Genomic DNA, 13,470 nt, shown 5'->3' with positions numbered 1-13,470 from the left:
TCAAAGTCAGAAAAGGGGAGGATCCCCAAACCCAACAGCCATACAAAGTTCCCTTAGTTGGTGTGAAATGTGGAAACAACCAAAAGTCGGTGCATGCTGCCAGGGAGACTTTCCAATTCCCCGAATCCGAATCCAAATCCCTGGTCAGGTGGAGGTGGGGCCTCAGGACTGGCTGAGAGAGACCCTTTGTGGACAGCTCCCGGGCTGGGCTCAGTGCTGTGGAGAGAGGCAAGAGTCTGGAGGCCTGCTTTCGCGCGCTGCATCTCAGATATATTCTGCTAAATTCAGGGACAACAGTCCCCGTTCAGGCCATAACTTACAGTGACCCCAGCCTGCCCAGGGTTGCCCCTTGTCACAGTGTCAGGAGTATCTTCAAGTGACCTACGGAAGGAGAGTGGGCCTGGGGAAATGGGACCCCGGCTCTGGTTCCTGCTTGCAGCTCGAACCACGCAGGTGCTCACTGCTGGCCAGAGGGACAGACGCACACAGGGACAGCTGGCCACTCCTTGCCAAGACCAAGGCTTTGCCAGGCTCACCCAAGGCTTGTCTGAGTGGCCCAGGTGTTGGTCAGAGGACAGGGATGCCCTCTCTTTCCAAATCAGGATGCGTGCCGGAAGTGAGTGGTGGAGGTCACACACCTACTCGTGTACCATTGGTGTTAGAGAGGTCGTCTCTGGGCGCCACCCCCTCGCTCTGGGAATCTTGGAGATCAATAGCGTTCAAGGGGGGACGTTGGGGGATAGAAAAGCCAGGCTTTATCTCTCTGGATCCCTGTGCTATCCAAAAGCACCCCTTAATCATGCCACAAATATTTACTGAGCCTTCTGTACGCCGGGCACCGTGGAAATTTCTGGAGATTTGCTGATGGGCAAGACCGGCTGGTTCCTGGCCTCCTGAAGCCCATAGTGCTGCAAGGAGGCACGTACCACACTTTACAAATCCACGCATCACCACAAACCAAGATACTGTGAGGTGAGGGAGAAGTTTCAGAGGACAGCCGCCCATTCTGACTCTCCTCTCCCAGGACCGACACAGGTCCCGTGTCCTCCAGGTGGCCATCTGGTGACCTGCCTGACATCACAGCCACACAGAGCCGGGCACACCCAAACCTGGCGAGGACGGGGTGGCTCCTGCCAGAGGTCCTGGGCTGGGTGGCCTGGGCCAGAGCACCGAGCTGCTCCAGCCACAAGGGCCCTCCCACCTCCCCGCGGATGTGTGCGCTTTGTGCCAAACCAGATCATGTGTCCAGCCAAGGAATACAGGATGTTGGGGGCACTTCTTTCCTCTTTTGATTTTTTCTGTGGGGGAGGTGGTATTGGATTTCAAAATTTCCATCCCACCTGGAATCAGGCGGTTCTTCTGACGGATCCATCTAAGGCAGCTTCTCAACTGGGGGTGACTTTTGTCCCCCCGGGGAATTCTGGCCATATCTGGGGACATTCTGGTTGTCACAGCTTAGCAGGAAAGGGGGCTGCTACGGGCACGTGGCAGGTAGCGGCCAGGGCACAGCTAGACCTCCTCCAGGGCACAGAATTACCTGGCAATACCACAGAAGTACCAAGGCGGAAGTCCCCAGTCTCAGGGCACCTGGTCAAGTCCTTAGAGAATCTAGGGCAGATAATGGCCTGCTAATGCGGCCGTCATTAGTCACAGGGACACAACGACCAGAGTTGTCACTGGTCTCCATGGCAGATAATGCAGGCTACAAGCCTAAAGACACTGCATTTCGCTATGGTACCAGGACTCTGCGACTCTTCCCCACCAGGCTGAGGGGCAGAGACCACAAACGGCTTCTCTCTGGGTTCCCACCACCTGGCCCGGCCTCTGGAACATAGAAGCTGGGGTCAGAGGGAGAGGCAGAGGGAGGGACAGGGCAGACCATGACCTCTCCCATCAGATGCCTCTCCTCCCTGGACACAAGGCACCGCTGTCAGCACCGAACAGCCACCTTGGCCTTAATAAAGCAACAACCAGACTGGGAGCTCTCGGAGGCCAGGGACTGTGCCCCACTCCCCGATGTGACCCCAAGCCCGGTCTAGCGCATGGTCATAGCCCAAACCTCAACACTTACTCATCAGTGCCTGCTCTGTGGAGCTGATGGTCTGGCGGGCGGAGAACGGAGCAGGGACCAGGCAGAGCTGCCGGGGTGGGGCGGGGCGAGTTTGGGGGGCGGCAGGAACTCCTGGGAGGGGCCTGAACGTAGATGGGGAAGGGGGTGCCTATCCATCGATTAATGCTCCTCAGTGAACAAAAGCGATGGGACACACGGCGATGAGCGCGTCTGAGCAGGAGAGAGGGAGGGAAGAAGGTAGGAGCCCTCCCGCGGGAGTCAAGGGCCTGCTCCTCCCTCCCCAGCGACCAGGCCCAGACACTCACCCATGCCAAGCAGTTTCACACAGGTGGAGTCCAGGGTCCAGGCCCTGGGCACAGACAAAAGGCGACAGCTCCTTGGGCTGCCCAGTGCCACCAAGGAGCGCCGAGGTCAGCATCCCAACACCTCCCGTTTACTAACTGCTCACGAGAGGCCCAGAGCTCGCCCGAGATCTTCACTCCTCTCATGACCTCGTCTTTACCACAACCCTCAGAGAGAGGCACTGTGACCATCATCCTCGTTTACAGATCGGGAAACAGGCGCGGAGATGGTACGAAGGCTGCCCACGGTCACATGGTCCGTGATGGGAGGGCTAGGATCCGAACCCAGGCCCGCTGGCGATGGGGCCGTGCCTTGGAGCTCCCTCATTCCTCAGCCACCGGCCAGCCGCCAGTCTGCTGCCTGGGACAAGCCCCAGGTAAGCAGACAGGGCCACAGGGACCCCGGGGAGCCCATGGGAGAGGAGGAAGAGGAGAACTGGAGGGCCAGCAGACTAAGTGCTCTCACCCAGGGCCTCCAGAGAGGGGTCTCGCTGCACTGCCCCCCAACAGAGCCCCAGCAAGGAGCCCCCTCTGTCCGGGTCCCAGCCCTGGGCTCCCAGAGCATCCCAAGGCAAACGTGTTAAGTCCACTGGGCAATCTTGTCTGGATCCACCCAGCGGCCAGCTGAGGGAAGGGACATATTCCTATGAACGTCTGGCCTCACCCGGGCCCATCCGGCTACCACCCAAGAGAAGGTCCCCAGGCAGGAACGGCCTAAGATCCAGGCCCTGCTGCGCCGGCCAGGGAAGGCACAGCCATGTGCCTGCTACTGCCTGAGCAGGCCCTCCGACCCTGTGCTGTGGCTGACGATGACCATAACCTCAGTCCAGGCCTGAAAGGGCCCCAGGGCTGGTGGCATCATATCCCCTCCTAACCCAGTTCCTTGAACGAGCGCCCACTGGTCCAAGCAGGAGCTCGTGGCCGCAGTTACCCCCAGGGCCCCACGGCCTTAACCCACTACTGTTTCTGCATCGAGCATTCTGTATTTTCCCACATTCCATCACTCTCAAGGGAGGGGTCACTGAGAGTGAAAGGCAACCTGTCAGCAAGCACAAGATCCCTTTCGGGAGACCCTGACAAGGGGGTGACTCAGAGCACGGGCTTTGAAATCCAGCAGCCCAGACCCCAAATCCTGACTCCCCCCGTGAGCGGCTGGAGCAGATGTGTGTCCTGACCTCCCTAGGCCTCAGTTTACCCATCTGCAAACTGGATGTGATGACGCTGCTGAGATCCGATTAAGTAACACACTCATTCATTCGTTCAACCTATGTCCATGAAGCACCTGCACGAGCCCAGCACTGTTCCGGGTGTTTGGGAGACATCAGTGGATAAACAAGGAAAAGTCCCCTTCCCCTGATGGGGCTCACTGAGCCTCGCACCATGCCTGGGACAGACTGGGTATTCCATACACACCTGCCCTACCCTGGGCCTCAGTCCCCATCCCCCACCACACTCTCACATTTGGGTCTTCCTTTGTCCCACATGACAAGGGTCTAAAACCTGTTCTTATTCTGTTCTCTGGAGTCACTCGGAACAAGGCCCCCTCCCTCCTACATAGGACACCCTCTTATGTGAGCAGACCCTCCTTCCCCACATCAATCACACCCCCACTAGGATGTGTTTCTGGTGCCACTAGTTCCAGAAACACCTCTTGGGTGCCCACCGTATGCCGGGGATGGACGACTCTAGAATATCACCCAGGGCTGCATTTCCTTCTTGCAAAGTTCGGGGCATATATGGGAACAAGTCAGCCTCAGTGACAACCAGGGACACTGACTCATGTCAGCAGTATACACAGAAAATCAACTCTGTTTCTCTAGAAATAGTGTCCCGCTTTCCTGCTGGCGAGCATGAAATCGACCTGGCAATCATTCTCCAGAAATCCCAGCCTCTGCTCTCATGACTACCACTCCTTAGGTCCCATTCAAATCTAGAGCCCTGCGTGTTGTTTCACGTGCCTTTTCAGGAGATCTCCGATGCTTCGAGGTCCAGATCCAGGTCCCCACGTGAGTCCCCCGCTCACTCTTCAGACCTCAAGCCCAGAGGCCAGGGGCTGAGTCTGTTCATTGCTCTGCCTGAAACTTCTAGTACCATAACCTAGCATCTAACAGGCCTTACTAAGTGCTACTTGGATTGAACTGAGTGAGAAAAACGGAGGCTCAGAGAGGCGAGGTGATTTGCCCAAGGTCACACAGCTGGAGACTAGGCCAGCCAGGTCTGCACAGCTCTGATGCCTCCCCTCGGCTTCCCTTTGAGCTTTCGCGTACTTGGGCCCGTGCAGCCCAGCCACTGTCAGTGGGGCTTTGCTGGGACAGCCTCCCCAGGGCCAAGTCATAAGCCTTCCAGGCCCCAAGAAAGGACAGACAAGAGAGCCACATGAGACCTTATTAGGGAAAAGTAAAAGAAAATAAAACAAAAAGTCTCCTGGTAGAGGAAGGGCCAGTCTAGTGAACCATGTGACAGAATATTCTGTTCACAGCTGGCTCAGGGGCAAGCCAGAGAGGCAGGGAGCCCGAGAGCCCCAGGGACCAGCCCCAGGGACTTGCCCCAGGCAGCTGAGGACGCAGCGCAGCACCAGCATCGCGTGGGTCTTGCGCCGGGCGTCAGCCTGGTCCCACCACCAACTCCCACCCACACAGAGCCAGTCACCTCCTCTCCTGGGGTTCTGATTCCCCCCGCCCCCCGCTGCCAAAACAGCCAAGGGCCACACTGCGGCTCCCTCTGCCTGAAGGGCCTCCGTGGGGAGGGCCAGGGGAGGGAGAACAAGGGGAAAGCCAACATCTCCCTCTCTCTCCAGCCAGTCTTAGCTCCCACACTGCACCCCCACTGTGGAGCTGGTGCCCCCTTCTGCCCCATCTGCAGCTGTGCACAGAACCATCCCCATCCTGCTCCTGGCTCCCAGCATCACGGGGAGGGAGGCGTGGCTTCCACTCACCCTTCAGGCCTCAGAAGACCCCCACGCCAGGGGCTCACTGAGCACCTGCTATGTTATGTCCTCGCGGCTTGGCCCAGACCATCCCCCCATCCTCACAATGGCCCTGTGAAACAGGAGTTACAATCCCCATCTTTCCGCGGGAACCTCTGACCAAAGCAGGCAAAGGCCTGCCGGAGATCACACAGCTAGTAAGACACGGGATTCGAACCCAGGGTCTGAAGTCCCAAATCTGTGTTCTCATTCTTGCTCGTGTGACAGTACCAAGAGGACAAAAAGTGGGGCGGGGCCCTCAGTGTCCCCACAGGGCCTCCTACCCGGTCTTCAAGGGAAGCCTTGCTTGGTTGGCCAGCAGGAGACTCCCAAACCCCAGCCCAGGTCCCAGCAGAGCCTCACACGCCTCGAGCAGAGGAAGCTCCCTGCGTGCCCACAGCACCCCTGCACTCAAGTGTCCTGAACTTGGTCCCGCCTGCCAGGGACCCCAAACCACCTGTCCCCACTTCGCAAAGAGGGAATCTGAGGGCCAGGTTCAGAGGAGCCAGAGGGCGCCCCTTAGCCCCTGGGGTGGTCCTAACAGCAGGAAGAAACCAGGGGTGGCGGCAAGCACAGGCTTCGCAGGCAGACCCTCCCAGTGCCAACCCCAGGCCCATCCCATTAGCTGCGTGAAGCGGAGGAGGCCTCCTGCCTGCTCTGTGCCTCAGTTCCCTCCTCCATGTAAAACAGGGCAGCCCCAGACCACTGGACAGTAATGGCAATCGAACGCTGCCGCCTGACTTGGAGCAGGTGCCCTTCCTTCCTCTGGAGGGCTCCTCCCTCCCAGCAGCTCGGGGGAAACTCAGAACCTGGCAGGCCCCCAAGCAGCCAGCCCCAGAGATCTACATTCAGACCTGGATTTGTACGGTTAATATTTACCTGCTTGAGACCCAAATCTCCTTGGGGCGTCAGCATGACGAATCACTCAGCCCTGAGAACTCAAACAAAGCTGGATCATGAGGTGGGAGGCACAGGGCCGAGCCAGTCTCTCCAGGGCACCCAGATCCAGCCTGGCTCGGGAAGGACAGATCTTCCCTGCCCCCCAGGACCCCCTGCAGACCAGATGCATCCCTCTGCCCCACAGCCCCCCACTTGGGAGACCCAGAGCCCCGGTCGCAGGACGATCCCAGGAACCAAGGAGGCCATGCGAAGGGGAAGGCCAGGGCCAAGAGAGGTGGCCCGACAGATGTGAGACTCGCCTCCCGAGTCAGTGGGCTGGGGAAGTGGCTGTCCACACCACAACCATCAAATGGAGATTTCACTCTACAGGTCTAGACCTCGGTTTTCTGATTTCAATAGTAAGTCTGAGGCAGCGAACGGGCTGTCAGACTCAACGCTCCAGCCAGCAGCACCAAGGGGCGTCAAGCCCCGTTTCACAGGTGAGAAACCTGAGCTCCCAGCCTGAGTCCGCTCGCAGATCTCTGCGGTTAGTCAGAGGTGGAGGTGAGATTCCAACCAGGCCTTCCGGCTGCGAGAATAAAGAACCAGCCACCCAGGCCACCCAGCCCGTCGGCCCCCAGAGCCCCATGTGTCAGCTCACCCCATCAGAGGCTCCCTGCGCGCCAGGCACTGTTCTAAGTGCTGTGTGTACGACAACTCTCCGAAACAGTCCAAGAACCACAGGAGGGAGAGGCTGTCCTACCCCCACTGGACAGGTTGGGAAACAGCTGAAACACGGAGGCCACACGGGACAGCCAGGGAATAAGAGGCAAAAGCGGGGATCAGAACCGGAAGCCAAGGCTCTTAGCTGTCACAGCATCTACTCACTCCCACCCCCCAACATTACACGGCCCTCTCACCAGCACCCCCAAACAGAGGCAGAGCCCTGAGCTGCAGGAGAGACCTGATGGAGAGCTGCCGCGGGCTCGCCAAGGTGGCAGCGTGCAGGCGCTCTGACCCGCAGGAGGAAAGGGCTAAAGGCTGAGGAGGCCAAGGAGGGGTGAAAGCCGGGGAGGCCCCTCAGTCCCCTCCCCCTTCCCCCCACCCAGTAGGAGGAGCGCACAGGAGGGTGTCATTCCCCTGCCCGCACTCGGTCTACAGCCCCCTGGTTACAAACTCCTCAGCATGGCACAGACCTCCCCACTGACCAACAATGAACGTTTGCTGAGCACCTACTGCCAGCCAGACCTCACAGGGAAACAGGCATGGAAAACAAGAGTCAGCCTGAGCTCCAGGAGCAGAAGAGGCTCCCCCCACCAGCCGTGACCACCTGCCTTCCCAAGGGCAAGGCCCTTCCTTGGCCTGGAAGCTGTGCCCCACCTCATCTGCCTGGGACACTGCCACCTTCATTTTGGGCCTTGACACAAAATGACTGTGGGGACATTTCTTCATGGTGCCCACTGACCGAGCTGGCCACTTGCCCGTCTGAGCACCTGACAACTGGGTTGGAATCATTTGCTTTGTTTTCTGACCCCCCACCAGACTGTGAGTTCCTTGAGGGCAGAAGGAATGCCTTTCATTTCGGTCCCAGCACGGTACTCAGCACGTGATAGAGATTCGAGAGATGATGGATGGATAAATGATTGGGTGGGGGGGTGGGGGGGATCAGCGGGTTCATGGGTAGATGGGTAAGTGGGCAAGTTAACGAGTGGATGGAGATGATGGGTGGATGGGTGGGTCTGGATGGGCGCATGATGAATAAATGGGCGGGCGGATGGGACGTGAATGATGGATGAATGGGTGGATGGATGATGGATAATGGATGGACGGAAGATGGATGAATGGGTGGGTAGATGGATAGACATATGGATAGATGGACAGACGGAGGGAAGGAGGGGTGGATAATGGATGGATGGCTGGGTGAATGGATGAATAGATGATGGATGAATGGGTATATGGGTAGATGGGTAGGTGGGTGGGTAAATGATGAATTGATGAATGGGTGGTAAATGGATGGATGGGTGGGTGGGTTGATGGGTGGATGGGTGGATGGATGGGTGGGTGGATAAATAAGTGGTGAACTAATGACAGGAGTCCACAAGTAGTGACCAGAGGACACTGGGCTCGGGGCCCTACTTCAATCTGGAAATTACCAGAGCTAAACTACCCAGAAATCCCAGCCTTGCCCCAGGTACTTTGTCCAACCCAACCATTTTCTAGATATGTTTCCCCAACCTGGCCAAGCATCCCCGTGTAATCACCGTGTAGCTCCTTCACCAGGTTGCAGAACAGATGACATAATGTCCAAGACTGCAACTGGCCTAACAATTATGTCCCCGACACCCTCCCCTGGGCTGGGCCATGGCAAGCCTTGACACATACTTGTTGAATGAATGACAAATAGACACACAGAAGACCTAGTGAGTCTTAACACATAGAGATTTCTGGGTCCCAGCTGAGATCTAACTGGTTCCAAGAATCTCTAAGGGGTGACTCAAGAATTCATATTTTGTTCTAAAGCTTCCTGGAAATTCCAGTAACCAGCCAGGTTTGGAAAACCCTAGCTTACAGGGAAGAGAGGTCACCGGCTACAGAAGGCTGTGACTGCAGATGAGGATGTCTCTGTGCAGGACCAGACAAAGCCATTACCAACCCCAGCGGGCCATTCTTCTAAGCACTGCTTGGTTCAAAGAGAGCCTAACAGCCTTTTTCAAAGTGTGACCCTTGAACTCCAGACTTGAGAACCACATGAATGAGGAGGCTTTTTTAAAAATGTAGATTTTGGGGACGCCTGGGTGGCTCAGTTGGTTGGGCGGCTGCCTTCGGCTCAGGTCATGATCCCGGTGACCTGGGATCGTGTCCCGTATCGGGCTCCTTGCTCGGCAGGGAGCCTGCTTCTCCTTCTGTCTGCCTGTGCTCACTCTCTCTCTCTCTCTCTGACAAATAAATAAAATCTTTAAAAAAAAATGTAGATTTGGGGGCACCTGGGTGGTACAGTCAGTTGAGCACCTGACTCTTGGCTTCAGCTCAGGTCATGTTCTCAAGGTCATGAGATCAAGCCCCACATGGGGCTCCCACGCTCAGCATGGAGTCTGCCTGAGTTTCTCTCTCTTCCTCTGCCCCTCCCCACCATGCTCACATACACACACTCTCTTTCTAAAATAAATAACTAAATCCTTATTTTTTAAAAATGTAGATTTTAAGGTCCGGTCCAAACTACAAATTTAGAGTCTCTTGGGGTAAGGCCCAAGAATCCGCATTCCTAGCAGGCTGTCCAGGCAAGCCTACAGTACATAGCTATATGAGAATCACCAGTTCGTGGGTTCTCCAGGGTGCTAAGATCACTTGACATGCACCTCCACACACACACCTCACTTTCTGAGAAAGGCAAGTTCGGACAGAACATCTTCAGTGACACTGAGAAACCCAACAAGCTACAGGAGACCAAAAATACCAAATGTGCCCATTTCTCAGAACATCAGCCTTGAGAGGAATCAACAGATCACTAAGCCCTGCCTCTCGTCTTACAGATGAGGAAACCAAGGCCCACAGAGGGCTGTGTCTTGCCCAAGGTCATAAAAGGTGAATGCCGGAGCCGGGACAGAAGCCAGGTGGCCATGTCCCAGGCTCACGGTCCCAGGCTGCCCTGGTCTGCAGAGCAGGCTCTGCTCCTCCCTGGCATCCTCTGTACCTGCTCCCAGGTGAGCCAGGGGCCCTGGGAAGAGCCTCCACAGGGCACAGGCTGCCAGTCCAGGACATCTCAGCCCATTGTTCTGCCCCAGGAAGACACGGTGGCTCCAATCATGGAAACCTCCTGCTGCTTCTACCACCAACAGTGATGAGGTAATTCATGCTCAGAGGGCAATGGTTCTGTGGAGCCCAGGGAGACAAGGTGGGCTCCTGAAGAGTTGGCTGTCAACAGATCAGGGGGGATGTCACCCCAAAACACCACTATTAGTCCACAGAGTCTGAGTTTAAAAGTTTAAAACAGTCCTGATGAACCACCATCAAGGTTTCTTAATCTGCATATTCAAAGGAACACCTATATCCAGAAAGATGTTAATAGGGGTTCGCCAAAAAAAAAAAAAAAAAAAAAAAGTGTTCAGTGGTCCAAGACTATGGAAGAACAAGAGTAGAAATCCTCCCTCCTGAAGATTAACAATACTCAACATGTTAAAGGCACTGAGAAGTCCTATAGTTTCAGAATCTGCTTAATCATGATACACATGAAGCAAGTTGTCAATAAAGAGGAGGATCATGTCTTGCTCAATGTCACAGGGCAGAAGAAAGGAGCAGTGGGACTTGAGCAAGGGAGCCTGCCCCCTGAGTCCACTCCAGAGATCAACATGCTCAGTGTTCAGCGAGACGATTCCTTTTCAATGATTACTAGTGTTGCTGTGTTTGTTCTAATGGGAGGGAGAGTGGGTGGGCAGGACCTGGCAGGAAGTCATGACCATGAGAGCAGCCAGAAGTTGGGGTTAATGATCCAGCTTCTCGAATCCTCTTCTGTTCCTGGGTCTGCTGCCATTGGCTGTGAGACCTGAGGCAAGTCACAGCCCGTCTGCAGACTAAGATGTCTCCAGACACAAAATTAGGAGCCTGGACTACATGATCCCAGAAGGCCCTTCCAGCTCTAAATGAGTCTCTGACTTCGTTGTCCTACCTCAGCTCCTGTTTTCCTCCCCACTGGCCACAACCTCTCCCTGGTCCCAAGTCCCTTTCCCTGTAAACAGCAGAGGCCGCTCTCCGGGCATGCTGCCAGGCAGGGCTGAGCTCTGGCCAATGGTGGACGAAGCACACTTTGCTCTCCCTGCCACTGTCCCTTCAAGGGTCTCCACAGCCATTTTGCATTTCCAGGTGGGCCCCTCACAGCCATTTCTCAAGCATGGATGGACGGGGTGGACCTTCCCATCTGGAGCCCCAGAGAGATGGTTTTGCAGAGAGCTCCACGTGAGGGCACATGGAGGAGGAAGTACCCCGCACACATACCCTCAGCACTGCCTCATACACAGGAAATTCCATCCCTGGACCCTCTAGAAAGTTCACCAGCCTCTCTGCACCTCGCTGCTGCAGCACAGCCAATGGTATCGGCCTCCCTGCTGGGCACGCCCCAGTGCTCCATCAACGCGTGGATCATAAGCAGCTCTCAATCAGGCTCTCTGAGTTGTTTCTTCAGTTCAATCTCCCCTGGTTCCCTGGGCAACAGACAGGAAGTAGGAAAAGTGGCAAATGTCTGACTCATGGATTCCTAGAAACCTGAGATCTTAGACTCGTGGATTATCAGAATCAGTAGAGACTCTAGGTTCTCAACCTGCCCATTTACCAGAAGAGGAAATCAAGGCTCGGGGAAAAGTCAGGGATGGGGTGAAATGTTGCCCAAGTTCTCCTGGCTGGTTTGAGGAAGAGGTGGATGCCCGGTTCCCAGCCGGGTGATCTTCCTCAGGCCCTGGGGTAGTAAAAAGAGTGGCAAGGCTAAGGGGTCCGGGATGCTGGGGTTCTCATCGCAAGTCTGCCACAAGTAGCTGTGACATGGTGAACAAGGCACTTTGGCCACTGAAGCTCCAAGGCTCCATGATGAAACAAGGGATCAGACTAGATTGGGCGCCCCAAAGTGGGATGAACAGAATGTGGGAGCCCCCAAAAGATTCTCTCAGGTGATGTGCCAAGGAAGGGCTCAGCTGAACAGAGTCTCACAGGGACAGGAGGGGTTTCAAGGGATGACTCAGGAGTCAGGTGGATTGGGGTTCAAGTTCTGCCATTTGCTAGCTGTGTGGTTTGGGGAAAATTGCTTGCCCTCTCTGTTCCTCAGCAGCTTCATCTATAAAATGAAGATAAGAACTATGCACACCTCACGAGACTGCCACAAAGAACCGAAAGGTTAATACGTGGTGCCCAGCATACTCTGGGGCCTCGGCAAACACTGGTTATTGTTTCGATCCTTCGCAGTCACATTTAATACCATCCCTGCCTCATGGGTGAGGTAACCAAGACCCCAGGGAAGCCAGACACCTGCCCAGAGTGTTGGGGCTCACAAGGGGCGGGGCTCTGCTAATGGTTCCCCATCGCTCCTGGTGCCCCCCAACGATGAGGCCTCTGCCCTCCCAGCAGGGAGACCACCTCCGTCACTGACCCCACGTGACCTGGCCCAGCCCCATAGGGTTTTCCAATCACTTACTGGGGAAGAAACCAGCCCCAGGAAACTGCTCAAACAGCCCATGGGGCTCTGGTTCCCAAGTCTAACTCCCAGTCCCCAGCAACAGCCCAGCTCCTCCTCCCCAGAGACCGCAAGAGGACAACATCCGCAGGCACAAGGGGAAATGTAGATGGTGACCTATAACTGAAGCCCCAGTGAGGCCCTCCCAGGGGTTACTCACCACCTGCTTCCACCCTGGAGACTCTGGTTGTTTCACTCAGGGGACCAGTCCCCCAGTCCGGATGCCCTGTTATGCTGTGTGACCTCAGGCAAGTTGCTTAACCTCTCTGAGCCTCAGGAATCTTTGTAGAAAGGAGAGATGAGCAGAGTTTGGGAAGCACTAAAGCAACAGCAGGGTTGGGGCGCCTGGCTGGCTCTCGATCTCGGAGTCATGAGTTTAGGCAAAAGCCAGTGGCCACTTTCTGTCTCCTCCCGCATGAAACTCTTGATCTCGGGGTCATGAGTTTAAGTTCCATATCGGGTGTAGAGATTACTTAAAAATCAAATCTTTTAAAAAAAAAAAAAAAAAAGGAAAGAAAGAAACACCAAGGTTCACAGAATGATCTAGGAATCACAGAGCCTGTGACGGCTTCCAAAGATCTCCCTGATGTCTCTCCTCCTTCCAACCCAGGCTCCACCCAGAACAAAAAGTTCTGGTCATGTCCCTCCCTAGCCTGAAACACTTGACTGGCTCCCTATGGTGCTCAAGATAAAGGGCAAAGGCCTAGTGAGAGACCCAGAGCAACTCAGCTGTGACTTCCAGAGGCCCCTCCCTGGCAGGACAGGGCCCTACTAAACGCTCATCCCCAGCCTTTGTTCATGCCCAGAAGCCTCCCCAAAATGCCTCTTGGCTGCATGGCGCAGACACTTCCCTGGGACACCCCCTGGAGTCCCCAAGGCCTGGGTTAGGCACTGTCCCATCTTTCCATCTATACGTATGCGGCACATCTTCCTGGTCTTCCGTGCCCTCGGGCCACTGCCACTTAGGATTCCCGCCCTGTTACTCCCCCAAAACCGCTCT

At 55.8% G+C, this 13,470-nt stretch overlaps 1 protein-coding gene across 10 annotated transcripts in view; it reads right to left on the bottom strand.

The window, feature by feature from the left end:
• Positions 1-13,470, bottom strand: part of ARHGEF10L (Rho guanine nucleotide exchange factor 10 like) — a 156,103-nt gene that overhangs the window by 115,239 nt on the left and 27,394 nt on the right. Inside the window, exon 1 of one of the 10 annotated variants that reach the window (XM_059134832.1) lies at positions 12,631-12,904. The exons of 8 other annotated variants lie outside the window; for them this stretch is intronic. The gene's annotated coding sequence lies outside the window, so the exon portion shown is untranslated. Of the gene's footprint in view, positions 1-11,245; positions 11,271-12,630; positions 12,905-13,470 lie in introns of those variants that run through there. One more of the 10 variants, XM_059134834.1, reaches the window with a different exon arrangement.

The sequence above is a fragment of the Mustela lutreola genome, chromosome 10 (assembly GCF_030435805.1).
Source record: "Mustela lutreola isolate mMusLut2 chromosome 10, mMusLut2.pri, whole genome shotgun sequence".
In the NCBI taxonomy this organism is placed as follows: domain Eukaryota; kingdom Metazoa; phylum Chordata; class Mammalia; order Carnivora; family Mustelidae; genus Mustela; species Mustela lutreola.
This window is presented reverse-complemented; position numbering and strand designations above follow the sequence as displayed.